This window comes from Delphinapterus leucas, chromosome 3 (assembly GCF_059928025.1).
Source record: "Delphinapterus leucas isolate spDelLeu-1000000601 "Yukka" chromosome 3, BTC_Dleu_Yukka2, whole genome shotgun sequence".
Taxonomy (NCBI): Eukaryota; Metazoa; Chordata; class Mammalia; order Artiodactyla; family Monodontidae; genus Delphinapterus; species Delphinapterus leucas.
In genome coordinates, this window is record NC_143131.1 from 66,874,613 (window position 1) to 66,901,254 (window position 26,642).

General features: G+C 41.5%; 1 protein-coding gene across 1 annotated transcript in view; it reads left to right on the forward strand.

The window, feature by feature from the left end:
• The window catches only part of LOC111184682 (uncharacterized), a 334,205-nt gene that overhangs the window by 152,543 nt on the left and 155,020 nt on the right, over positions 1-26,642 (forward strand). The window contains 1 exon segment of the mRNA XM_089909095.1: positions 1-26,642. This exon segment is cut by the window's right edge and continues 155,020 nt beyond it. The gene's annotated coding sequence lies outside the window, so the exon portion shown is untranslated.

Sequence of the window (26,642 nt, forward strand, 5' to 3'; positions counted from 1 at the left end):
TACTTCTGAGTTGCTTGCCTTCAGGAGAGAGCATCTGACCCTTCATAAAGACCCACAGGCCTTTCGACTGCTCTCCTTCTGGACTCCATCACTGCAGGATGAGACCAGGACCACTTCTGAGGACTGAATTTTGGAACCTCTGACTCTCCCTCCTGCCCTTTGTTTCCTGAAGTCTCCAGTTTATTAATGTGGAATTGGGAGAGGTCATCTTCCTGAAGGTCAGTGAAAACTTTTTTTTTTGGATAGGTAAGAAGTAGATTTATTAATATAGGATGCTTGTGAAGGATACAAGGGGGCAGGCAAGAGGGCTCTGCCCTGGGGTGAGAGAGGATGGTCACGTCCCAGGTCTCTGGCGAGTTCCTGGGGCGGGCCTCCAAGTGAGGGCCCTTGGCTTTGCGCGGGAAAGAATTGAAGAGCGAGCCATAGTAAAGTGAAAGCAGGTTTATTGAGAGAGATACACACTCCACAGGCAGAATGCAGTCCATCTTAGAAGGTGAGATCCCCTAAGGTCAGTAAAAACTTGGTGCTCCCAGGTCCTCAAACATACATGGAAGTTTCCTCTGCTCAGAAATTTATCCCTCCTTCAGGAAATTCATTAGGGTTGGTAAGCATTAAGGGAAACATTCCTGTTAGCTATGACACCTTAGAGTTTATTACTTAAATCAGATAATCACATTCCTCCTCCTGATGCGAAGCTGAAGCTGGAGGTGAACTGGTGTTTGAATGCTGGTGATGAGGCAAGAAGGTGGGCCTGAGCGGCAGGAGGGTGCTGGAGAGTGCAAGAGGTAGTGGGAAGGATACAGACAGCACTGGGAGGGGGGCACTTAGAGCGGGCAGCAGGATAAACCAGTGCTGTTTGCAATATTGTTCAGGGCCCTTGGAGCCTGCTGTTGCCTAAAGAGGACAGTTTCTCCACTCACCTCCTCCCGCCCTCGTTTCTCCCCCCACCACCCCATTATTTACTTCTGGGTGAAGGGCAGCCCGAGGCACAGCACTGCTGTAGATGGAAGTTACCCTCTCAGGCCTCATATTTTATTACCTACCTCTCCCATTTCTCCCTCAGATTCCCTTCCTGCTATGCCCAGGCCTAATCTCAGTCCAGAACCTACTGTTTATTCCTAGCTGGCCTGGGTCAGGGCTCCCACTTGGGGCCCACATTCAGACTTGTGTTCCCTCCTCTAGAGATACTCAGCACATTCTCACCCCTTTGCCTACACAGTGTCACTTCCTTAGGAGGCCTTGTCTGAGCCCCTGAATGAGGTTAGGCTTCTCTAAGACCTATTCCCGGTAGCATAAACCTATCCTTCACAGCATCTGCCTCAGCTGGCAATGGCACATTTATCTGTATGATTGGTGATTAACATGTATATCTTATGTTAGATTAGAAACCCCATGAGGGAAGACACATTTGCCTTTTTTACCACTGTGTCGCAGGCCAAGTACAATGTCTGGCATGGAGTAAACTCTTGATAAGTGCTTGTTCTAATGAGTAAATGAGGACCCCTTGGAGCATGCTTGTGATTCCTCTGCTTGACATCCAAGGAATGAAGCCATCCTCATCTTCTAAGGAGGCTAGTATATGAACATGAACTGAGTAGTTTGGAGAGTAGACCAGGCATTTTCAACACCTCCTAAAGCTCTGGCCCACTTGACTTCTATGCCCATGGATCTTGGGAACATTAGCTATGGATGGGTGTAGCATGGGTGGTGGGGTGCAGTGGGGCTGCTTTTTCATAAGAATTGCTTGCTGGTGGTTATGGAGATTTATGAGTCATGATTTATGGGTTTATAACTCCCTTCCAGAAGAACAGAAATTCATTAAAGGTCCTTTCCTCTGTAATTTCAACCATTGCTTTCTCCTATGAGGGAGGACTATAATTACCTAAAACCTTATTTGGGCTGATTTTGCAATTGTTGACAAATGGTAAAAATTTGCATTTTCTCTGGATTTTGCGCAGTGCTGGTGTATTCATTACTTTATATGGTTATAACTCAAAGGCTTTAATAGAACGACTTATTTCTCATTTCTGTGGTTAGTAAAAATAGAAAAGTGAAGTCTCACTTTTGTAGTCTGTTGTGGAATTTTGATTATTTGTTTGAAAAGAAGCTGTTTTTTTCCACAATCATGAAACAACTGCCAAACCTTGCTCCAGTGTAACCTATACCTGAGTTATGATGATGAGAGCTGCTTACATCTCTGTTACCTACAACACGTATGTCTACGAGTGTTAAAAAGTACCAGTGTGAAACCGAGTTTTAGAAACACTTGGAGTTATTCGAGGTGGCTTTTTATTTTCTGAGACTGGAAGCTGGACTGTTCAGTGCTGAGTGAGAGTTTCTAGTGCTTTGTGCTCCATGGTGAGGGTGTGGGCAGTGGAGATCGATGTAAAGGTGTGAACTGAATGATTCATAGTCTGCTTATTTAATGTTCGTGGAGCAAAAATACAATTACCTAACTGAGACCAGAGACCATGCCTTCTGGTTGAAATGGATTTCATTCCACTGAAGATTTGAGCTTCATAGTTGATCTTAATATTTCATAATTGTGAGAGACCCTCTGGGTCAATGGGAATGAACTGGGAAAGGGACTAGAGGACCGGTTCCAACTCTCCTACTTTCTATCCATGTGACATTGGCCAAGATATTTAACCCCTGACATCTCACTTCCATCTGTGAAATAGAAATTGTAATAGCTGTCCTAACCTGCCTCGTGGCGCTTGTGGTGATGACCAAATAAGACAAGGTAGGTCGATTGCAAAAAGGATTGTGTAAATGAAAGATATTATTTCACTACATCACATTATTTATTTTTATTTTTGCATGTGTAATCCTATTTCCTCAACCTATTCTAAGGTGTAAAAAAAATTAGCCATACTTATTAGTCATAGTTCAGTTAGAGAGGCAGAAGCACTAGGAGATATAATATTGATATTTGTTGTTATAGCCATTTAACTTTACACAATTATGGAAGCTGGTTAAGCAGTAGTCTTGGTGTCTGATGCTGGAGCCCAAAGTCCACAGGATAGGCAGTTTAGAAGGGAAGATGGATGTAAAGTGAAGGAGAGCAAGGACAAACTGGAAGCCATAAGCACATACTGGAACTCATGTCAGCTCTTGTCATCTCTGGCTATTATGTGTATGCCATGAGGGAGAAGCTGTTGTCCCTTGTCATGGAGTTAAATACATAGCTGGCCTAGAAACTGGGAAAGCTGAAAGAAGATCTAGGGGAATCTAGGGAAGCTGCAGGATCAGCTGCTGCCCTGAGCCACTGTGTTGAGTCAGCAGATCAATGATAATGTGCCTGAGCTGCTAAAACAGCTGCCTCTACCTTTCTAAGGTGAAAAACAATATGGCTGCTGCTTCACTTCCACACTCTGCGTCTTGTACAAATATGTCTCCATAGTACATCCTGATGTGCAACGTATAGGCAGGGCTGGCAATATCATTTGCAGGGCTAGTGTGAAATGAAAATGTGGAGCCTCTTGTTCTGAATACAAGAGAACTGCTTTTACCTTTCTTCTGCTATCTCATGGGACGCTCATGGGGTGAATGCACACCTCACAGGTGCCTTAGGCCCTGTACCATGACTCAGCATCCAGAGACCACATCGCCAACGCTCCCTACCACATGCCCAGTACCCGACCAGGGGTGGAGGGTGGCAGCAGCCAATATGAGGGGGAAGGAGAATCCTAGGGAGGTGGTAAGAGGTAGGATGTCGTGTGACCCAAGGCTCCAAGCCTCCAGGACATGCTCCAGCAACCCACTGGGCTTCACTTTTAAAACACAAATTCAAAGATAAAATTGGTAAGAAATTTAACAGAGAGCATTGAACTCCAGTGTGGGGCCACTTTTGAGAACAGATCCCTGTGCAGTTGCACTTTTTTGCAAATCCATCAAGCCTGCCCTGCATACAGGGAAGGGAATTCTGGGAAGTGTAGTTTAGCCTAGCCAAGTTGACACATTACAAAGCCACCACACCGTGCACACTGCACTTTTTTCAAGGGCAATATCATTATGTATTGAAGCAAATAAAATGAAGGGCTATGCACATAGCCTTGTTATTTTTCTGACAGTCTGGTAGACATAGGCACAATCCTTACTGTGGCATTGTCACCAGTGTTTCTGAACTGCTGCTTCCCCTTGGACCAAGACTTTTAACATTGTTGAAGACATGCTATTACTCACCTGTGCCAGTCCTTTATAATTGAGAACTCTAAATATTATAGTTGGGTTCCACTGGCTGATGGGGATATTTGTATAATTGAATTTTCCACCTCAATAATGCAGTCTTTGAGATTTCTCAGATGAGATGTTACAAGATGCATGCTGACCATCTTCTTGGGAAAAGTAGCCCTCTATGGGCCTCGACCTCCTTACCTGTCTAGTGCAAGGCCCTGAGTACTCTCTTCCTGAGCCATTGCTCACAGCTGTGCTTGCAGAGAACAACCTTAAGAGATGAGGTAATGTCACATTCTGGGACAAAGAGCAGGATTGCTATAAAAGTACTGGATTCCCCAGGTTTAGTGTTTATATTCATTTTCTAGGGCTGCCATAACAAAGGACCACAGACTGGGTGGCTTAAACAGCAGAAATATTTTCTTATAGTCCTAGAGTCTAGAAGTTTAAGATCAAGGTATTGGCAGGGTTGGTCTCTTCTGAAGTCTCTCTTCTTGACTTGTAGATGGCCACCTTCTCTATATATCTTCACATGGTCTTCCCTCTGCACCTATCTGTGTTCAAATTTCCTCTTTTTATAAGCACAACAGTCATATTGGTTTGGGGTCAGCCCAAATGACCTCATTTGAACTTAATTATCTCTTTGAGCACCTTATCTCTAAATACAGTCACACTGAAATGCTGGGGGATTAGGATTTCAACATATTCACTAGGCGGGAGACAAAATTCAGCAGTGTTCCCTTCTATAACACCACCCAAGCCCTCCACATCATCACTGCAGGACTTTGGGGTCAAGAACACAATGAACACAAATCATGCTGCTTGCTGCGATATGAGTAATAAAGCCTTTTGTCTCTGACCCAGGGATCTTTTGTCTTCTGCTAGCATCCACGAAACAGTAACAGGCTAAACTGTGAGACTGTAAGTAGGGTAAAATAAGTTCCAGACATGATATACCTTGCATGTGGTATTGAAAACAAACATCCTCAATAACTTCTCATGATGGATCCACAAGTAACAATGACAGTGATTTTTTTTTTTTACATCTTTATTTGCGTATAATTGCTTTACAATGGTGTGTTAGTTTCTGCTTTATAACAAAGCGAATCAGTTATACATATACATATGTTCCCATATCTCTTCCCTCTTGCGTCTCCCTCCCTCCCACCCTCCCTATCCCACCCCTCTAGGTGGTCACAAAGCACCGAGCTGATCTCCCTGTGCTATGCGGCTGCTTCCCACTAGCTAGCTATTTTACGTTTGGTAGCGTATATATGTCCATGCCACTATCTCGCTTTGTCACAGATTACCCTTCCCGCTCCCCATATCCTCAAGTCCATTCTCTAGTAGGTCTGTGTCTTTATTCCTGTCTTACCCCTAAGTTCTTCATGACATTTTTTTTCTTAAATTCCATATATATGGGTTAGCATACGGTATTTGTCTTTCTCTTTCTGACTTACTTCACTCTGTATGACAGACTCTAGGTCCATCCACCTCACTACAAATAACTCAATTTCGTTTCTTTTTATGGCTGAGTAATATTCCATTGTATATATGTGCCACATCTTCTTTATCCATTCATCCAATGATGGACACTTAGGTTGTTTCCATCTCCTGGCTACTGTGAATAGAGCTGCAATGAACATTTTGGTACATGACTCTTTTTGAATTATGGTTTTCTCAGGGTATATGCCCAGTAGTGGGATTGCTGGGTCTTATGGTAGTTGTATTTGTAGTTTTTTAAGGAACCTCCATACTGCTCTCCATAGAGGCTGTACCAATTAACACTCCCACCAGCTGTGCAAGAGTGTTCCCTTATATCCAGACCCTCTCCAGCATTTATTGTTTCTAGATTTTTTGATGATGGCCATTCTGACCGGTGTGAGATGATATCTCATTGTAGTTTTGATTTGCATTTCTCTAATGATTAATGATGTTGAACATTCTTTCATGTGTTTGTTGGCAGTCTATATATCTTCTTTAGAGAAATGTCTATTTAGGTTTTCTGCCCATTTTTGGATTGGGTTGTTGTTTTTTGTTATTGAGCCGCATGAGCTGCTTATAAATTTTGGAGATTAATCCTTTGTCAGTTGCTTCATTTGCAAATATTTTCTCCCATTCTGAGGGTTGTCTTTTGGTCTTGTTTATGGTTTCCTTTGCTGTGCAAAACCTTTGAAGTTTCATTAGGTACCATTTGTTTATTTTTGTTTTTATTTCCATTTCTCTAGGAGATGGGTCAAAAAGGATCTTGCTGTGATTTATGTCATAGAGTGTCCTGCCTATGTTTTCCTCTACGAGTTTGGTAGTTTTTGGCCTTACATTTAGGTCTTTAATCCATTTTGAGCTTATTTTTGTGTATGGTGTTAGGGAGTGTTCTAATCCCATACTTCTACATGTACCTGTCCAGTTTTTCTAGCACCACTTATTGAAGAGGCTGTCCTTTCTCCACTGTACATTCCTGCCTCTTTTATCAAAGATAAGGTGACCATATGTGCGTGGGTTTATCTCTGGGCTTTCTATCCTGTTCCATTGATCTGTTTTTCTGTTTTTGTGCCAGTACCATACTGTCTTGATTACTGTAGCTTTGTAGTATAGTCTGAAGTCAGGGAGCCTGATTCCTCCAGCTCTGTTTTGCGTTCTCAAGATCTCTTTGGCTATTCGGGGTCTTTTGTGTTTCCATACAAATTGTGAAATTTTTTGTTCTAGTTCTGTGAAAAATGCCAGTGGTAGTTTGATAGGGATTGCATTGAATCTGTAGATTGCTTTGAATAGTAGAGTCATTTTCACAATGTTGATTCTTCCAATCCAAGAACATGGTATACCTCTCCATCTATTTGTATCATCTTTAATTTCTTTCATCAGTGTCTTATAATTCCCTGCATACAGGACTTTTGTCTCCTTAGGTAGGTTTATTCCTAGATATTTTATTCTTTTTGTTGCAGTGTTAAATGGGAGTGTTTTCTTGATTTCACTTTCAGATTTTTCATCATTAGTGTATAGGAATGCCAGAGATTTCTGTGCATTAATTTTGTATCCTGCTACTTTACCAAATTCATTGATTAGCTCCAGTAGTTTTCTGGTAGTATCTTTAGGATTCTTTATGTATAGTATCATGTCATCTGCAAACAGAGACCGCTTTACTTCTTCTTTTCTGATTTGGATTCCTTTTATTTCCGTTTCTTCTCTGATTGCTATGGCTAAAACTTCCAAAACAATGTTGAATAATAGTGGTGAGAGTGGGCAACCTTGTCTTTTTCCTGATCTTAGTGGAAATGCTTTCAGTTTTTCACCATGGAGGACAATGTTGGTTGTGGGTTTGTCATATATGGCCTTTATTATGTTGAGGAAAATTCCCTCTATGCCTACTTTCTGGAGGGTTTTTATCATAAATGGGTGTTGAACTTTGTCAAAAGCTTTCTCTGCATCTATTGAGATGATCATATGGTTTTTCTCCTTCAATTTGTTAATATGGTGTATCACATTGATTGATTTGCGTATATTGAAGAATCCTTACATTTCTGGAATAAACCCCACTTGATCATGGTGTTGATCCTTTTAATGTGCTGTTGGATTCTGTTTGCTAGTATTTTGTTGAGGATTATTGCATCTATGTTCATCAGTGATATTGGCCTGTAGTTTTCGTTCTTTGTGACATCCTTGTCTAGTTTTGGTATCAGGGTGATGGTGGCCTCGTAGAATGAGTTTGGGAGTGTTCCTCCCTCTGCTATATTTTGGAAGAGTTTGAGAAAGATAGGTGTTAGCTCTTCTCTAAATGTTTGATAGAATTCGCCTGTGAAGCCATCTGGTCCTGGGCTTTTGTTTGTTGGAAGATTTTTAAGCACAGTTTCAATTTCAGTGCTTGTGATTGGTCTGTTCATATTTTCTATTTCTTCCTGATTCAGTCCTGGCAGGTTATGCATTTCTAAGAATTTGTCCATTTCTTCCAGGTTGTCCATTTTATTGGCATAGAGTTGCTTGTAGTAATCTCTCATGATCTTTTGTATTTCTGCAGTGTCAGTTGTTACTTCTCCTTTTTCATTTCTAATTCTATTGATTTGGGTCTTCTCCCTTTTTTTCTTGATGAGTCTGGCTAATGGTTTATCAATTTTGTTTATCTTCTCAAAGAACCAGCTTTTAGTTTTATTGATCTTTGCTATCGTTTCTTTCATTTCTTTTTCATTTATTTCTGATCTGATCTTTATGATTTCTTTCCTTCTGCTAACTTTGGGGTTATTTTTGTTCTTCTTTTGTTCTTCTAATTGCTTTAGGTGCAAGGTAAGGTTGTTTATTCGAGATGTTTCCTGTTTCTTAAGGTAGGATTGTATTGCTATAAACTTCCCTCTTAGAACTGCTTTTGCTGCATCCCATAGATTTTGGGTCGTTGTGTCTCCATTGTCATTTGTTTCTAGGTATTTTTTGATTTCTTCTTTGATTTCTTCAGTGATCACTTCGTTATTAAGTAGTGTATTGTTTAGCTTCCATGTGTTTGTATTTTTTACAGATCTTTTCCTGTAATTGATATCTAGTCTCATAGCGTTGTGGTCGGAAAAGATACTTGATACAGTTTCAATTTTCCTAAATTTACCAAGGCTTGATTTGTGACCCAAGATATGATCTATCCTGGAGAATGTTCCATGAGCACTTGAGAAAAATGTGTATTCTGTTGTTTTTGGATGGAATGTCCTATAAATACCAATTAAGTCCATCTTATTTAATGTATCATTTAAAGCTTGTGTTTCCTTATTTATTTTCATTTTGGATGATCTGTCCATTGGCGAAAGTGGGGTGTTAAAGTCCCCTACTATGAATGTGTTACTGTCGATTTCCAGTTTTATGGCTGTTAGTATTTGCCTTATGTATTGTGGTGCTCCTATGTTGGGTGCGCAAATATTTACAATTGTTATATCTTCTTCTTGGATCGATCCCTTGATCATTATGTAGTGTCCTTCTTTGTCTCTTCTAATAGTCTTTATTTTAAAGTCTATTTTGTCTGATATGAGAATTGCTACTCCAGCTTTCTTTTGGTTTCCATTTGCATGGAACATCTTATTCCATCCACTCACTTTCAGTCTATATGTGTCTCTAGGTCTGAAGTAGGTCTCTTGTAGAGAGCATAATATATATGGGTCTTGTTTTTGTGTCTATTCAGCCAATCTGTGTCTTTTGGTGGGAGCATTTAGTCCATTTACATTTAAGGTAATTATCAATATGTATGTTCCTATTCCCATTTTCTTAATTGTTTTGGGTTTGTTATTGTAGGTATTTTCCTTCTCTTGTGTTTCTTGCCTAGAGAAGTTCCTTTAGCATTTGTTGTAAAGCTGGTTTGGTGGTGCTGAACTCTCTCAGCTTTTGCTTGTCTGTAAAGATTTTAATTTCTCCATTGAATCTGAATGAGATCCTTGCTGGGTAGAGTAATCTTGGTTGTAGGTTTTTCTCCTTCATCACTTTAAATATGTCCTGCCAGTCCCTTCTGGCTTGCAGAGTTTCTGCTGAAAGATCAGCTGTTAACCTTATGGGCGTTCCCTTGTGTGTTATTTGTTGTTTTTCCCTTGCTGCTTTTAATATGTTTTCTTTGTATTTAATTTTTGACAGTTTGATTAATATGTGTCTTGGCGTACTTCTCCTTGGATTTATCGTGTATGGGACTCTCTGTGATTCCTGAACTTGATTAACTATTTCCTTTCCCATATCGGGGAAGTTTTCAACTATAATCTCTTCAGATATTTTCTCAGTCCCTTTCTTTTTCTCTTCTTCTTCTGGAACCCCTATAATTCAAATGTTGGTGCATTTCATGTTGTCCCAGAGGTCTCTGAGACTGTCCTCAGTTCTTTTCATTCTTTTTTCTTTCTTCTGCTCTGCAGTAGTTATTTCCACTATTTTATTTTCCAGGTCACTTATCCATTCTTCTGCCTCAGTTATTCTACTATTGATCCCATGTAGAGTATTTTTAATTTCATTTATTGTGTTGTTCATAGTTGCTTGTTTCATCTTTAGTTCTTCTAGGTCCTTGTTAAATGTTTCTTGCATTTTCTCTATTCTATTTCCAAGATTTTGGATCATCTTTACTTTCATTATTCTGAATTCTTTTTCAGGTAGACTGCCTATTTCCTCTTCATTTGTTAGGTCTGGTGGGATTTTATCTTGTTCCTTCATCTGCTGTGTGTTTTTCTGTCTTTTCATTTTGCTTATCTTACTGTGTTTGGGGTCTCCTTTTTGCAGGCTGCAGGTTTGTAGTTCCCGTTGTTTTTGTTTTCTGTGCCCAGTGTCTAAAGTTGGTTCAGTGGATTGTCTAGGCTTCCTGGTGGAAGGGACTAGTGCCTGTGTGCTGGTGGATGAGGCTGGATCTTGTCTTTCTGTTGGGCAGGTCCATGTCTTGTGGTGTGTTTTGTGGTGTCTGTGGACTTATTATCATTTTAGGCAGCCTCTCTGCTAATGGGTGGGGTTGTGTTCCTGTCTTGCAAGTTGTTGGCATAGGGTGTCCAGCACTGTAGCTTGCTGGTCGTTGAGTGAAGCTGGGTGCTGTTGTTGAGATGGAGGTCTCTGGGAGATTTTTGCCGTTTGATATTTCGTGGAGCTGGGAGGTCTCTTGTGGACCAGTGTCCTGAAGTTGTCTCTCCCACCTCAGAGGCACAGCACTGACTCCTGGCTGCAGCACCAAGAGCCTTTCATCCACACGGCTCAGAATAAAAGGGAGAAAAAGTAGAAAGAAAGAGAGAGAGGGAGGGAGAGAGGGAGGGAGAAAGGGAAGAAGGAAAGAAGGGAGGAAGTAAGAAAGAGAAAGAAAGGAGGGAGGGAGGGAGGAAGGAAGGAAGGAAGGAAAGAAAGAAAGAAGATAAAATAAAATATAATAAGGTAAGATAAAATAAAATAAAGTTGTTAAAATAAAAAATAATAAGAAAAAAAAATTTTTTTAAAGAAAAAAAAAACATCGGATGGATAGAACCCTAGGACAAATGGTGGAAGCAAAGCTATACAGACAAAATCTCACACAGAAGCATACATATACACACTCACAAAAAGAGGAAAAGGGGAAAAAATCATAAATCTTGCTCTCAAAGTCCACCTCCTCAATTTGGGATGATTCATTGTCTATTCATGTATTCCACAGATGCAGGGTACATCAAGTTGATTGTGGAGCTTTAATCCGCTGCTTCTGAGGCTGCTAGCAGAGATTTCCCTTTCTCTTCTTTGTTAGCACAGCTCCCGGGGCTCAGCTTTGGATTTGGCCCCGCCTCTGCGTGTAGGTCGCTGGAGGCGTCTGTTCTTCGGTCAGACAGGACGGGGTTAAAGGAGCAGCTGCTTCGGGGGCTCTGGCTCACTCAGGCCAGGGGGAGGGAGGGGTACGGAGTGCTGGGCGGGCCTGCGGCGGCAGAGGCCGGCGTGACGTTGCACCAGCCTGAGGCGCGCCGTGCGTTCTCCCTGGGGAGTTGTCCCTGGATCCTGGGACCCTGGCACTGGCGGGCTGCACAGGCTCCCCAGAAGGGACGTGTGGATAGTGACCTGTGCTCGCACACAGGCTTCTTGGTGGCGGCAGCAGCAGCCTTAGCGTCTCATGCCCGTCTCTGCACTTTAGCGGCTCGCGCCCATCTCTGGAGCTCCTTTAAGCATCGCTCTTAATCCCCTCTCCTCGCGCACCAGGAAACAAAGAGGGAAGAAAAAGTCTCTTGCCTCTTCGGCAGGTCCAGACTTTTCCCCAGACTCCCTCCCGGCTAGCCGTGGCGCACTAACCCCCTGCAGGCTGTGTTCACGCCGCCAACCCCAGTCCTCTCCCTGTGCACACCGAATGAAGCCCGAGCCTCAGCTCCCAGCCCCGCCCGCCCCAGCAGGTGAGCAGACAAGCCTCTCGGGCTGGTGAGTGCCGGTCAGCACCAATCCTCTGTGCGGGAATCTCTCCGCTTTGCCCTCCGCACCGCTGTGGCTACACGCTCCTCCGCGGATCCGAAGCTTCCCTCCTCCGCCACCTGCAGTCTCCGCCCGCGAAGGGGCTTCCTAGTGTGTGGAAACCTTTCTTCCTTCACAGCTCCTTCCCACTGGTGCAGGTCCCGTCCCTATTCTTTTGTCTCTGTTTATTCTTTTCTCTTTTGCCCTACCCGTGTACGTGGGGACTTTCTTGCCTTTTGGGAGGTCTGAGGTCTTCTACCAGCGTTCAGTTGGTGTTCTGTAGGAGTTGTTCCACGTGTAGATGTATTTCTGGTGTATCTGTGGGGAGGAAGACTACGCGTCTTACTCTTCCGCCATCTTCCCCTACACCCAATGATAGTGATTTTAATACTGCCCTGCCTATTGAGAAATTACCAGTTGGTTCTATTATTTTCCTTCTTGTTGGGGTGAAATTTGTCCTTCAACCCTCCATCCCTACCCAAGGCCTTTAGATCTTTTACTTTCTCTTCATGGAGCATACATGTGTCTAGGACTCCTGAACAGTGGCTTGTCCCCAGGTGGTGAGTTAGTGTTGGGATTCACTAAGAATAGCTTCAACTCCACTCCCTGCTTTTGTGGCTGAAGAGTCCCTTTTCTCACTCCTGACTTCAGGAGAAGTTTACCAGTCTTTTTGTGACTGTGTATCTCCAAGGACATGTATGGCTGCTGCAGGAGGGCATCTGGGTTGTGAGGTAGAGAGATGTATTTCACTCAGGGGCCTCTACCCTTCAGATTTTAGGGAATGATGTGAAATTTCTTGCCAGGAAGTCTGGTAGAGAAGACATTCTAAGTTAACAATTTAATCCTTCCCCATACCCCCTGTTATAGGTGGGATTCTCCCTGCCTCTAAATTCATATATTTAAGTACTAACCCCCAGTACTTCAGAATATGACTATGTTTGAAAATATATCTTTAAAGAGGTAGGTAATTAAGTTAAAATGAGATTACTAAGGTGGGCCCTAATAACCTTCACTAGAGAGAGAGAGAGAGAGAGAGAGAGAGAGAGAGAGGGAGGGAGGGAGAGAGACTTTCACCAAAGATGAGTCTGCAAAGCAAAATTCCAAAGCATGTCAAGAAAACTAATACCTGAACTAACAGCCTCCACATTAAAGAGTTGAAAGGAAAATTCACGTAAGTGCTTTGCTGACTCAGGTGGGGCTTTTGCATAATAGTCTTTCATTCACAGTTTTAACCTTGTAGTCTGATGGCAAGGTGAGACCTTAGGGAGACTGCTTCAAGAGTGTCTCCCTTAGCCATCAGCCTTCTGCTGTTCCTGCAGAGTAAAGCATCTTGTAACAAAAGACCTTATTTACAACTTATAAATAGGGTGCCCTTCAGGATGTTACTGTAGACACATTTCCATGAATATAGACTTGACAGGAGAAATCTTCTGACATTGATGCTTTGGTTTTACCCCCTGAACACTAATCAGATGTACTAGGTAATAGAAATAGACTTCACTAATTAGTGGAAATGCTGTACCAGTGTCAACCGCATTGTCTGGGTCAACCAATATACGGAAACAAACACAGCTTCCCATGGCCGCGCAAGTATTGTATAGCTAAGATCTTGGTGGTAAGAGTGTTGTATATGCTATTAGATTCAAAGTGATTGTGAGGCTTCTGAGTTCTTGCGGTGTATGCAAAAATGATTTAAAGTGGGATGCCGTCTCCACCTCAGTAAAGAGTTTGTTTGTTGAATGTCTACATTCCTGTGCCTATTTTAATGCTACTCATCTGTTAGCTGAGTCTCAGAAAGAAGACATTTGGCCAGTATCCCATTGCCAGTCACTGCTTCATGTTCCTAGGAGGCACATACACCAAATACTTTCTCAATGCATTTTCTATATAGTGAGTTAAAGATTTGTCCCAAGATAACTCCGTGACCTGCTATGCTGGTGTCCTAGGCGGGACCACATGTAGATTGAGAGGATTCCTTTTGCCTCTCTAGACTAAGGTCTCTCCTTGGTCCATCTCTTCTAGGTTCACTCTCTCTCTTAGCTCTCTGGACGCCACTGTTCTCACTGAAAGGAGGTGTTTCTAGAAAGTGAGCTCAAATAGAGAATTTCCCCTTAAGGCCTTGAATAGAGCTGGATTAAGTGGCCTACTCTATAATAATAGAGTTTCCAGTGGAAAAGTGACACCAAGATTTTTTCCCTTAGAAGATAGAAAAATATCATCTAAAAATTTACAAACATGTATGTCTTTTATAGTAAAGATTATAAAAGCCTGACCCTTTGCTTTGGGCAAAGCAACTTGAGTTAGCCCTTTTACTCTGGCAAACGTAAGGCAAATACTTTTTTTTTTTCCTGATTTTGGGGAAAATACTTGAATGCTTCAGTCATTAAATGTTTTGTTTAGTAATTGGCAAAATTTTTCCTGTGAAAATTAGATATGTCTTCCCCCTATATTTGGAATTACACTACCCTATGCTTAAAATTATAATTTGTATTGGGGGGAGGTGTATGTGTGTGTGTTTGTATGTGTGACTTACTGTTTAATCATATGTGTATGTTATTCAACCACTTGCAGGAAATCAAAAGTAGAAATTTGATTATGGCAAAGGTGATGTGCATGCTTGATCTTCTTATGTCCTACTGGAGGTAAGATCAAGAGCTTGACTAAGTGGTAATAATATATGCTAGGCTAAATTGCTGGTGTCCCACATATGATCTGATCTCATTTTGATTAAGCCACACTTTGAGAAATGTGTTCTCCAACTTAGAGATTCTTTTTGAATTTCTAGCATAGGTTTTGGTGTCAGACTAAAGACTTGGATGGATATACAACCTCAAGGGAATGGCTACTCCCAAAGAGATACATCCACAGGAAAGGATATTTCTGGAGCAAAAATTAGACAGCCTTGAATTGAGGAGAAAAGGATGCTATTTTCTTTGTAGGGCCATTGATTTGTTGGGCCCTAACCCTGAGGCATGAACATTGGTGTGTGTGGAGACAAGGCAGGAGCCAAACAGGAAGCTGGCTCGGTAAGAGCCTCCGAATTCAATTTGGGCCTATTGATTCTTGGAGTAGCTAATATTAGCAAGAATTTTAAGTTATTCTCTGTTACATTTCTGTTATCTTCTAACCTTCAGCAAAGACCTTAAAAGTTACAAACTGATCTCTGTGGACTGAGGAGTCCTGGTCCATATTTCAGAGGACTAACACGCAGGAGAGTATTGTTCCCGCCCCAAGACTAGAATGGGATTTCTGGCAGCAGGCACCGGTGAAGGACTGCCGAGTCCAGCAGGGGAGCCTCTCTTGAGGGTGTGGTTAGAAAAGGCAGCGCGTGGTAGGGCGACCAGGACGTGCTAGGGCAGAAATTGGTGAGCATTCTTGGAAATTGTTAAGTAGGTCTAGGCCTAGATTCCAGGAACTGGGATCATGGGACCTTATGTCATGGTGATTTGGGAATACATAAGAAGTGCAAACTCATTTTCTAGTCACAGATTGGTAACAGATTGCGAAGTTATGTCTCCCCCTCAATTTGGACTCTCCTCCTGAACTCCTTAGGCCTTTTGAGGTATGAGGGGCTGTCCTCTGTGGGAGGAGGCCTAGCCCTTCTGCTTTCTCCATCTATACAGAAAGAAGGAAAGAGAAGAGATTTTGAAAGGGAAGGAATGCACAACAGAGAAGAGGAGACTACTTGAAGAGCTTATTTTCCTTCCACTGAAGACTTTGTCCTTTGGCCCTGCTTAGCTGCCACATGCTGAGGGCTCCAATGAATCTCAGGCCCACTTCAGAGCTCTTTCTCTGTGGGTGTCATAAGTTAGCTACTGTCAGACTTCATGGCTACCACCATCCTAATCTCTTTTGCAGCTGCCCTCTGCTTCTCCAGCCCCTCACCCACTTCTTCCACCATGGGCTATCACATGCTACCTTCTCCCAACCAGGGCTGTGCACCCATCGGGCAATGTGGGCACGGTGTCCAAGACCTGGGGATTTTCACAGGCTTACAAGGAAGATTAAGTCCCCCTAAGATCTTATTATCCACAAAATCCAAACACCTGCAGAACAAAAATGAATATATCTTGAATTAAAAGTTTATGAGCCCTCATAGTAATTTGTATATATTGAGTCCAGAATGTGCAAATTACTTTTCACATGAAGCGTGGCTGCATTCTAAAACATTCGTTTTATGTGGGTTGGGTGTGGCTTTCAAAATTGAGAGTTCCTGGGTCCCATGAGGGCCTTAAAATAGAAACTAGTTCTCACTGCCCCCTCTACTCTAGCCCCTGCCTCAAATCTTTTTCAAATTATCCTGTCACCCACCCAGATGTCTTCAGCTAGAGTTAATGTCTAAGATATAGATGATATCTAAGGTATCATCCAACAAAAAAAAATATGATAAAAGCCCAATGAAGAAAGAAATGCATTTCCTTCCCAAGGCCAAAGTCCCTGGTGCTCAGACCACTATACTACAGGACGCTGACTTGGAGAACTCGCCATCTGGCTTCGGGCAATGCAGGTGTTCTGTTGAAAGGGAAGTAAGTCAGGCTGGAGAGAGAAGCAAGATGCTACGTGGTTGATTTCTTCTCAGCCAGTCCCCAGTGAGCAGGCTGCTGTTTTCAACCTGCACCTGCACCTTCCATCCATCCAGAGCTGGGGTCACCTGGGATTTGGAGCAACTGGTTGCCATTTTGTTTGGTCCTTGGAGGCTGGACCTTGCCTGATGCCAAGAAGGTACTTTTCTTTTCCTGATCATGGAGAGACTGATACTAAATATGTCTTTGGAGGAGTTTCCCAATTAGAAATAATGAACTTTTATCATCAATTCTTTAGACTTAAGGCCACTGTTTTGTTATATGTAATACACTAAATAGAGAGAGTCTGGAAATCTGTACGTCATAATCAGTGTGTCAATCTACCCAGCTCCCTGTTTCAAGAAGCAGAATCTCAAGGCTCCCTCTTCCTAGTACCATAGCTTTCAAGTACTTTAAGGAGTTGAGTCTGTAGGCTGGAGGATGCAAGATGTGAAATAGGAACCATGCGCCAGGCCTGGCAGGGTGGCAGCTTTCAGCAGTGAAGCGTTAAGGCCAATAAGCTTATTCTGAAGCACAAGAACCATTGGAAATTGAAAAATACATCCGGCACTGTGTCAACACCATCACTCTGAGTCTAGTGTGCTGATGGAAAGATGGTATCATGGTTTTTCATGGCTCCAGCCATGGCCTAATTTTACTGCCCATCTCTGTTAGGGGATCTTAGTTTGATGACTGTTGTCACAATGCCCAAAGAACATTGGTTTGGGAACTCAGGAGACCTGGATCATGGCCATTAATTAGCTGAAGGATTTTGGCCAAATCCCTTAATTTTTCGGTGTATAAATTTCTCCTCTGTAAAAATGAACATAGTAATACTTCATATGTTATAGAGTTATGGAAGAGTAAAATGGGGTAAAATGTGTGAAGAACTTTGGAAATACATGTAACAACTTCCCAGGTGAGGGAGCTGAGGTCAAGTAAAAAAATAACAAGTTAGGAGCTCAAAGACTGGGATTCTAGTTTGAGCTTTGCCATTTACTGACTGTAGTCTAGATGGGGCTCTGGTGCCTCAAGAGTGCATAGTAATCATTATATTTCACAAGTGTTACAAAGGTTAAATGAGATATTGTTTGAGGTTATCAACCACTCATTGCTGTACAAATGTTAATCAAAATAGTGATTAATTTGGTGCCTTGCTATTCTCAAGCTGAGTAGCTGGCTAGTTTTTATTTAATTTAAAATTTTGGTTATTATAGCCCTGATAAGTATCAGATTTATTGGACATTGGATTCTCAAGGCTCGACTCTAGCATTCCTCATCCACACTGCACAAAAGAGAAGGCAAGATCAGTGCTCCGGGAAGCCCTTTCACTCCTTGGCTCTCAGGACCACTTGCTGGTAGGCAGCACATTCCAACACTGCCCCTTTCAACAGCTTGCACAACTAGAGGTTTGGAGGTGCGTTCTGAGAACACTGCCTAGTTGACGCTCAGAAAGGATACAATGCTTGGCATCATTTCTTTGAATTGAGCAGCTTCTGCCAGAGCAATCGGCCAAAGCCCCCTGGACCTTGCCTGCTCTCTGCGAGACACCGAATAGAGAATCAGATTCAAAATATCTGGACAAACCTCAGAGGGGTGCAGACCTGTTGGCTTCCAGGCAGAAAGGAGCCATGCTTTTTGATGAACTTTGTGGAACACTCGTCTTGGGAGTTCTGTGTGCGCCCTGGGAGGCCCTGCTGCGTGAGGAGCGAAGCATCAGGCAGGCTCTTCCTATTTCTTTGTTTCTTGCCCTTTCTCCTCTGGCTCCTCAGTGGCTTCACAGTTGATATCAACAGTGTACAGGGCAGAAAGCTCAAGATTGCTGCTCCTGCTGTTTTTCCTTTCACCTGGCTTTGCTGCTTTGGGATTTGAAGCCTGCTGAATTTCAGTTCTGGCTTGTTAGGGCTGCAAACGGTTAACCTTGTTCTCTGATCTGAGGGACAAACTGTCTGCTCCATCCTTCTGTCTGTTTATCTCCACAGTTATCCCCACAGAAGGGAGCTGCAGCCAGTTGGGCAAAAAAAATCAAACCATTGTTTGTTTACATGTTAAAATCTGAGAAGCTCCTGCAGTTTCAGGAAAGATGTCCTCATTGCAGAGCCTCAAAACAACTGTTAATAAACCAGTGGTCATGTGAATTGATTCACGGGCCATGCCCAAGTAAGAGAAAGTCAGAAATACATGAACAGAAAGACACTTCCCAAAGATAGATGGGAATAGAATATATTTACATGACTTCAGGCACAAAGAAATGAATGCAGGTTCTCTTGTTCTCATGTCTTACCAGAGGCTGGAATAAAAACTATCAGAATGATTGAGACTGAATTGGCTTTTGTGCTTACAGACTGTACTACAAATGGTGCAGCCAGAATGAGTACTTTTTATACGAAGCCAGTCAATTGCCTGTAGCTGATTTTGTTTCTGGTACGATTTGCTCTCCAGTCAACCAAGTAAATATTTTGAACAATAAATGAAGAAACAAAAAAAGAAACAAAAAGTAATGGGAAGAAAGTCCAGACCAGGAGCTGCAAAATTTATGGGTTTATTGCAAATCCACGAAGGGGCTTGAGGCAGTTACACCAGGATAGATTTTCCTTCCTCCTCATACCATGAATCTTCTTTTCCAATACATTTAGATGTGATTCTGTAGAAGAAATTTATTTATTCTTTTCTTGCAGAGGGGAGAGTTGGTCCTTGTTCTTCTTTTTGCTTTCCTGAACTAGGGCCTCTGCAGAAAGAATTTAAGTTGGAGGCTACTTGACATATTGCCTCAGTCAGCAGACGGCGTGTGCCACGGGAGCTGCAGTCACAGTCCCTGAGGTATTGTAGGGAAAAAGATTCCCTCCACTCCTACTAGAAGGCCGTTCTTGGAGTAGGGAGTGGGGCTGTCAAGGGGTTTAGATGTTGAAAGGTGTCTGCATGTCCCCAACTTCTTGGTGGACCACGTTCCTTTTTGGTAGCCTGTGAATCAGAATGAAAGTTGGAGCTCATGCAGCTGTGACTCAGAGAGCCCCTTTGTGCTCTGCCGACAAGAGATAGAAGCATGGAAAGCTGACCAGAACCAGGAGCAAGTCCCCAGTTCTTCCTGCAAAAGAGAGAAAAGTGGAAGAGCCTTTTCTTCTTCTCATTGGATGACTCAAATGTGGTGATAAAGGTGGGGCAGTTCAGGTACTGTTTGGCAAAGGGGTAGCCTAGTAGCCAGCACTCCCTTGGTTTCTGTAGGGCAGAGCCGATATCCAGCAAAGGAGCACAATGATCACTTCCAGTGATCACGACATGACCTTCCTTGTCTTTAGTTGGTTGCAGAGGGCAGTGCCAAGGAATGGAACAGAGAGACCGTGAGAGGAGGAGAAGGCAATGCCTTGGTATAAAACACTCACCCTAGTTTTGTGTAAAAGGAGGATGGTGTGATAGGGGGTTCAGTGCTCAGCTTGTGAAGGACTATGGAATTCCATTCATATCTGAGTAACCAGAAGGGCGTGTCTTAGGCAGGTTGAGACTCATCAAACTATCATCATTATCATCAGATCACAGTCAATCTTTGCTTAAGTAGCTCTATGTGATTGTTCTGTGACAATACTGTCCTAAGTGTTTTATATATACTGTTTCACTGTCGATAAATGTAGAAACTGAGGCATATAGGGTTTAAGCCCCAAGTTACTGTATAGCTCATTTGCTGCAGTTAGAATTTGAACCCATGACCACCTGATGACAAGGCCTGGGCTTTTAGCCACCTTGATGTTCTACCTCTGAAGTCAGGTTGTGTAATCTTAATTGAAGGAAGGAAACCAGAAGCTTCCTTTGTAATAGATCTGGGCCTGTCTCAAATCGTTATCATTACATTTTATATTAAGAAGTACTGAAGCAAAGTCTCTCTGGGTGGAGGCCACCTTCCATAAATGAGTTAGGTGTCTCATGGGACCATCTTGAGATATTGTTGAAGGAATGTAGGACCTACCTTTGGGTCTGGCTTACTGCCAGGGAGGAAGTGAGAGACTGGGGAGATGGGAGATCTTTGTGTCCCCGGTTTCTAACTCCTGCCTCAGAACTCTAATAAAAAGAAAAGTTTGCTTTTCCTCACAGTCAGTGAACTCTTGCCTTGCTGTGACTCTTGGGCCAGTGTAGGCAGAGCTGCATGGTTTCTATCTTAAACTTTTTGGTTCTACAGATGTCTGTATTCAGTGTTCCTGTGGCTGGACTAATTGCTTTCCCTGAAGAATCTTGACGCTAAAATGTTGCAAACCCTATTACTAGCTGTGTGCCATCTAAATGAATCTCACTGCTTTATATAGTCTAAGACTGTTTCACTGTCTGTGTACATGGAGAATTGTTATATCTCCCTGGTGCACTGTTCCTTTCCTTGTAATGTAATAACCATCTTTATCCTTAACGATTATTATTATTTTTTGCCTTAAACTACATTTAGTTTGATATTAACATAGTTTACTATTTTCTTTCAATTTGTACTTGTCCAGTTTATCTTTTTTCATTCTTTAATTTCAACATTTCTTTATTCCAATGTTTTAAATGTACTTATTCTAAAGAGCATAGGGTATAGTTTTGCTCTTTTTATTCAATCTAGCAATCCCTTTTAATGGGTAAGTTTAGCCCACTTATTACCAGGAGATTTTGATTTATTTCTATCCTTTTGGCTTTCTCTTTTTCCTGCCTTTTCTGTGTTTTTTTTTCCTTCCTGCCATCCTTTATATTGATGGACTTTTCTTGATTACCTCTACTTGTTTAAAGTTATATATTCTAGTCCTATTCTTTGTAATGTTTACCTTAAAAAATCTAACATGCATTCATGCCATAAAATCAAAAGTTGCTCACTGTATCTGTATTTCTCATAAATGTTACATCAACTGTATAACAATTTACCATCAATCAAGACCCTGCTTATTGTAAGTTATTGTTGTTTAGTAGTTTAGTGACACCTAGTATTTATATTACTTATTACTGTATTAGTTAGGGTTCTCCGGAGAAACAAAATGAAGAGAATGTGTATGTATGTATATACTGTGAAGTAACAGAAAAGAAAATATATTGATTTCTGCCCCCGGTTCCTGGTACAGAACTCCTAAAACCCTTGGAAATTCCGAAGTGATAGAGTACCAGGAACATCTTTTGTTCTAAGATTTGTTCTTTGCCTCTGGTTCCTGACCTGAAATTCCAAATCCCTTAGAATTTCCTGGGTGTTACGAGTGTCTTTTGTTCTAATGAGGTGACTCTTGGTGACTCCTCGATGGGGGCTGGTCACCATAAAGACCAAGCCATGCTTAGAAGCTTAGAATTTTCAGCCATACCCCCCATTCTCCAGAGAGGGAAGAGGGGCTGGAAATGGAGTTAATGATTCATCATGCCTACATGATGAAGCCTCCATAAAAATCCCAACAGTATGGGGTTCAGAGAGCTTCTGGGTTGCTGAACACGTGGAGGTGCTGGGAGAGCGGCATGCTCAGAAAGGGCATGCGTGCTCTGCTGCCCTTCCCACATACCTTGCCCTGTGCATCTCCTCCATCTGTTTATCTGTATCCTTTATCATATCCTTGTATAATAAAGTGGGAAACGGTAAGTAAACTGTTTTCCTGAGTTCTGTGAGCCACTCTAGCAAATTATTGAACCTAACGAGGGAGTCATGGGAACCTCCGATTTATAGCTGATTGGTCAGAAGCACAGGTAACAACCCGGACTTGTGACTGGCACATACACGTATATCCTGTTGGTTTCTCTGGAGAACCCTGACTAATACAATAAAACGTAATATAAAAACGTTAATACGTGGGGGGAGATAGAGAGAGAGAAGGTATTTATCTTAAAGAATTGAATCACATGATTGTGCAGCTGGCAGGTATGAAATCTGCAGCGTAGGCTGGCAGGCTGGAGACCCAGGGAAGCGTTACATTTCAAATCCAAAGGTGATCTCTTGGCAGAATTCCCACTTCTTCAGGGGAGGTCAGTGTTTTTCTTAAGGCCTTCCAACTGTTTGGGTGAGGCTCACCCACATTTTAGAGCACAATTTGCTTTACACAAAGCCTACTGATTTAAGTGTTAACCCATCCAAAAAATATTTGCACAGAAATATCTGTAAAGTTTCACTAAATACCTGGGCACCATGGCCCAGCCAAATTGACATATAAAATTAACCATCACAATTACCTGCATTAGTTATTCGTTATCGTTATTTTACATAGTCAGGGATTTGTTTAGATTTACCTACATGTTTACCATTTTTTCTCTATATCTAATCCACTGTTTTTCTAGACTGAAACTACTGAGAAAAAGTAACTATCAGCTTCACAATTTCATGCCCAGGTAATTTATTATTTGAGAGTTAGAGACAATAAATCCTCATCGGGACATTTTATTTATCATGGTTTGAAATCACTGTGTTTGCTATATCCAAGGATCATATTTTTGATCAATTCTGAAAGATTCTAAAACATTTTCAGATGTTATTTCTAATATTGTCTCTCCACTAATTCTCTTTTGGAGGAGACTATTGATTATGTTGGACCTTTTCATTCTTCCTTTCATGATTTTTAACCTCTCTTTCGTATTTTCTATCTCTTTATCTCTCTGTGATGCATTTGGGATTAATTCTTCACACCTAATTTTAGTTTACTTTACTTTCTTTGGATGTGATTAATTTGCAATTTGAACCAACAGTTGAGCTTTGAATGTCAATGCCTTTATCTTTAATTTCTAGAGTTCTGTTTTTTCTCTTTTCTTCAAATCTACCCATTCGTTTTAGATATTGTTTTATACATTTTTCTGTTTTTAATTTTCTTTTATGTCTTTATTTTCTAATTAATTAATTTACTTAAAAAAATTTGGGGGGCTGTGTTCGGTCTTTGTTGCGGCAAGTGGGGGGCTACTCTTCCTTACGGTGCACAGGCTTACATTACGGTGGCTTCTCTTGTTGCGGAGCACGGGCTCTAGGCACACGGGCTCCAATAGTTGTGGCTCATGGGCTCTAGAGCACAGGCTCAGTAGTTATGGCGGATGGGCTTAGTTGCTCCACGGCATGTGGGATCTTCCCAGACCAGGGCTCGAACCCATGTCCCCTGCATTGGCAGGCAGATTCTTAACCACTGCACCACCAGGGAAGTCCTGTCTTTATTTTTTAAACACACTAATTCTATACATTCTTTCTACTAATCCTACAGTCTAGAGTTCTTGGAGTTTAATACTGCTGTTTATTGTATCTGCTTCTCTAGTTCATTTGAATTGTTTCATAGATGTTTTGTAGTTTTTGGTTATAAGAAATCTTTAAGCAGGGCTTTGCTTGAAGACTTTTATCTGGCCTGTGTTGGACATATGTCCCTCAGGAGTGGTTCTGTCTATGCTAGTTACCCTAGGTATCATTCACTTTGGGTCTATTTCTTTCTCTTTTTTTAATATATATAATAGTTTGCAAATTGGGAGTTTCAGACTAGCAGATGCAAACTTTGGGCCTATTTCTATGTTATTTCTCACCTGGTGGATTCTTGAGCAAGTAGGAAGTATAAATTTGAACCCCAAACCCAAATGTGGGATACCTACCCTTATGTATTTACAGGGAAGACTATATCTCACCCACCCAGATCCCAGGTCCAAATAGACAAGCTTGCTTGTTATTTCCCTAGACTAGTGGAATAATTTTTTCTAAAATACCCTTGCAATGTAGGTGTAGATCTTTGAAGATCCCAACTTTATGTGAAGATCTCAATTCCATCTCCTGCCTGTCCCACATATGTGTTAGAACTTAAGCCCTTTAGGTTCCTGAGGCTGGCAAACCAATCCAAGGATTCAGACCCTGGTTTTTACTTTCTCCTTCACTTTTGATTCTTAGAAATTTCCCTTACATTTGCATGAAATCAGATATGCATTTAAAAGGGGTGTGTGTGTGCGCATGCACGTGTGTTTAAAAGCACTAAGAAAGAATCTATGCGTATTTAGTTTCATGAAATGGATAGAAACATAACTATAATTTTTTTTGTAAATCTACTCCCATGACTTTCTGTTGGCCAGTAGAGCAAAATTATACCCCTACTCTAGAAGTTTAGCTATCTTTTCCTGCATCTGTTCTTTCCACACAGATGTATATCTGTGTCCGTCTATCTGTCTCTCTGCCTCTCTCTCACTTTTTTGTTCTTTACAGTGAGTCATTATTTTCTCCAATAACTGGCTGACTTTCTTTCTCATCTTGTCAGGACCATTTATTATTATTATTATTTTCGCCTCAAAACAGCTTTCACCTCAAAAAGCCTTTCATAAGGCTCCCAAACCGGAGCTCAGAATCTCCTAGTGTATCTTAAAGTTGATTTCTGCCATAGCAGCCTTTCTCCTGACCTTTCTCTTTTCTGTGATTCCTAAGGGCAAGACAAACACAGTCCCTACTGCTGACTGGCCTCAAGTTCCTAGAGAACAGAAACTGTGCCCAATTCAGAGCCATGTCAGTCAACAGCAAAGAGTACAAAGGATTAGCTTTTTGACATGAATATGATATTCAACAGCAAGAGAAAAACCAAGGGCCTAGGTACTTTACAAACCAAAGTTTAGGTCAGTTGTTGCAAAATATATTTTTATGTGATACTCAAGATTTATTTTTAAGTAATAAATTGCTCCTTTCAGGATCATGCTGTTCAGAAATTGAGCAAGTACAGAAGCCACTGGGGAAATTAGTGAATTCCTTAAGTTTTGGCAGAGTATGTAGTTTTGTTGCAATCTTTACTTTTACTATATTAAACCTTAGGAAACCACTTTGTATAGGCTGGGCTCTCGTTCTGTCTGCCAGAAGAAAAGTTTCACAAGCAGAGTAGATGCATATCTATTAATTTATAGCCCAGAGGTTAAAAAGCTTAGGGACTGTTATGTCTAAAGCTCATGTTTTAAATTTGAGAGATAAGTTATCGGTGTCTATAAAATAGGAGTATATTCAACATAGTCAAGCTCTGATTCTGTTCTTTTCCTCCATTTCTCCATGAATTCTCCAGAAAAAAATACTTTTTTTCTGTATTAGGTGATGGAAAGCTTTGTTCAAAATGTTTTTGGAATTATATTTTTGTAAACTTCTGTATTTGTTCTCTATGTCCATTAGCTTTTTCTCATTATTTAAGTTACTCATTGCTAGATGTCCTCCAGTAACTAATCTTTCCTCCTCTTCCTTCGCCTCCTCCTCCTCCTTTTTTTTTTTTTTTAAGTATGAGAACCCCTAAGTTTAGCTTGGCCTGTATAACCCTAAGTTATATAACTTGGCCGTATAACTGGAGACTACATTTCTCTCCTCTTTTGCAGCTAGGTGTGGCTAATAGGATGTGAGCAAAGGTTATGCAAGTACCTTATGGTTCATGGTCTTAGAGGGGGTTCTTAGACAGCCATCTTCCTCTCTGTTTTGTGAATCTAATCAACCAAACAGTACCCCAAAGGTCTTGCAAGAGACCACAGGGAGAAAAGACAAAGAAAAGTTCATGGGCTAAACGGCTTCACAGAGTCTTTTTGTTTTATATTTACATATTTGTAATATTTGTAACATACTTTTACATAGCATTTCCTTACATATGATTCTATATGAGACATGTTCTGTATAATTTCATTTTCTATAAGTAGATGATTACAGTATAATGTGATAAAGTCTATAATACAAGTATGAATCAATGCTGCAGGAACAGAGAGGAGGGAGCCTAGACCAGATTGGTAAGGCTAAGGAAGGCTTTCTGGGGAAGAATGAGCTTGGTCTTGAGAACTGAATAAACTTATCCAGGAGATTTATCCAAGTAATCAGTGGTGGGAATAGCATTCCGGGAAGAAGGAACATTGTGAGCAAAGCCATTGCAGCATGAGAGAACATGAGGGACTCTGGGAAGTGCACATGATTCATTACATAAGAGTTGGGGAGTAGAAAGAGATAGTGTAAGGAAGGGGGCTTTGTATGCCATGCTAAGGTATTTGAGTTTTACATGAAGTCAACGAAGCTGGAAGGATTTTAAACAAGGAAGTGAGATGATTGGGTTTACATTTTAGGATGGCCACTCTGGCAGTACT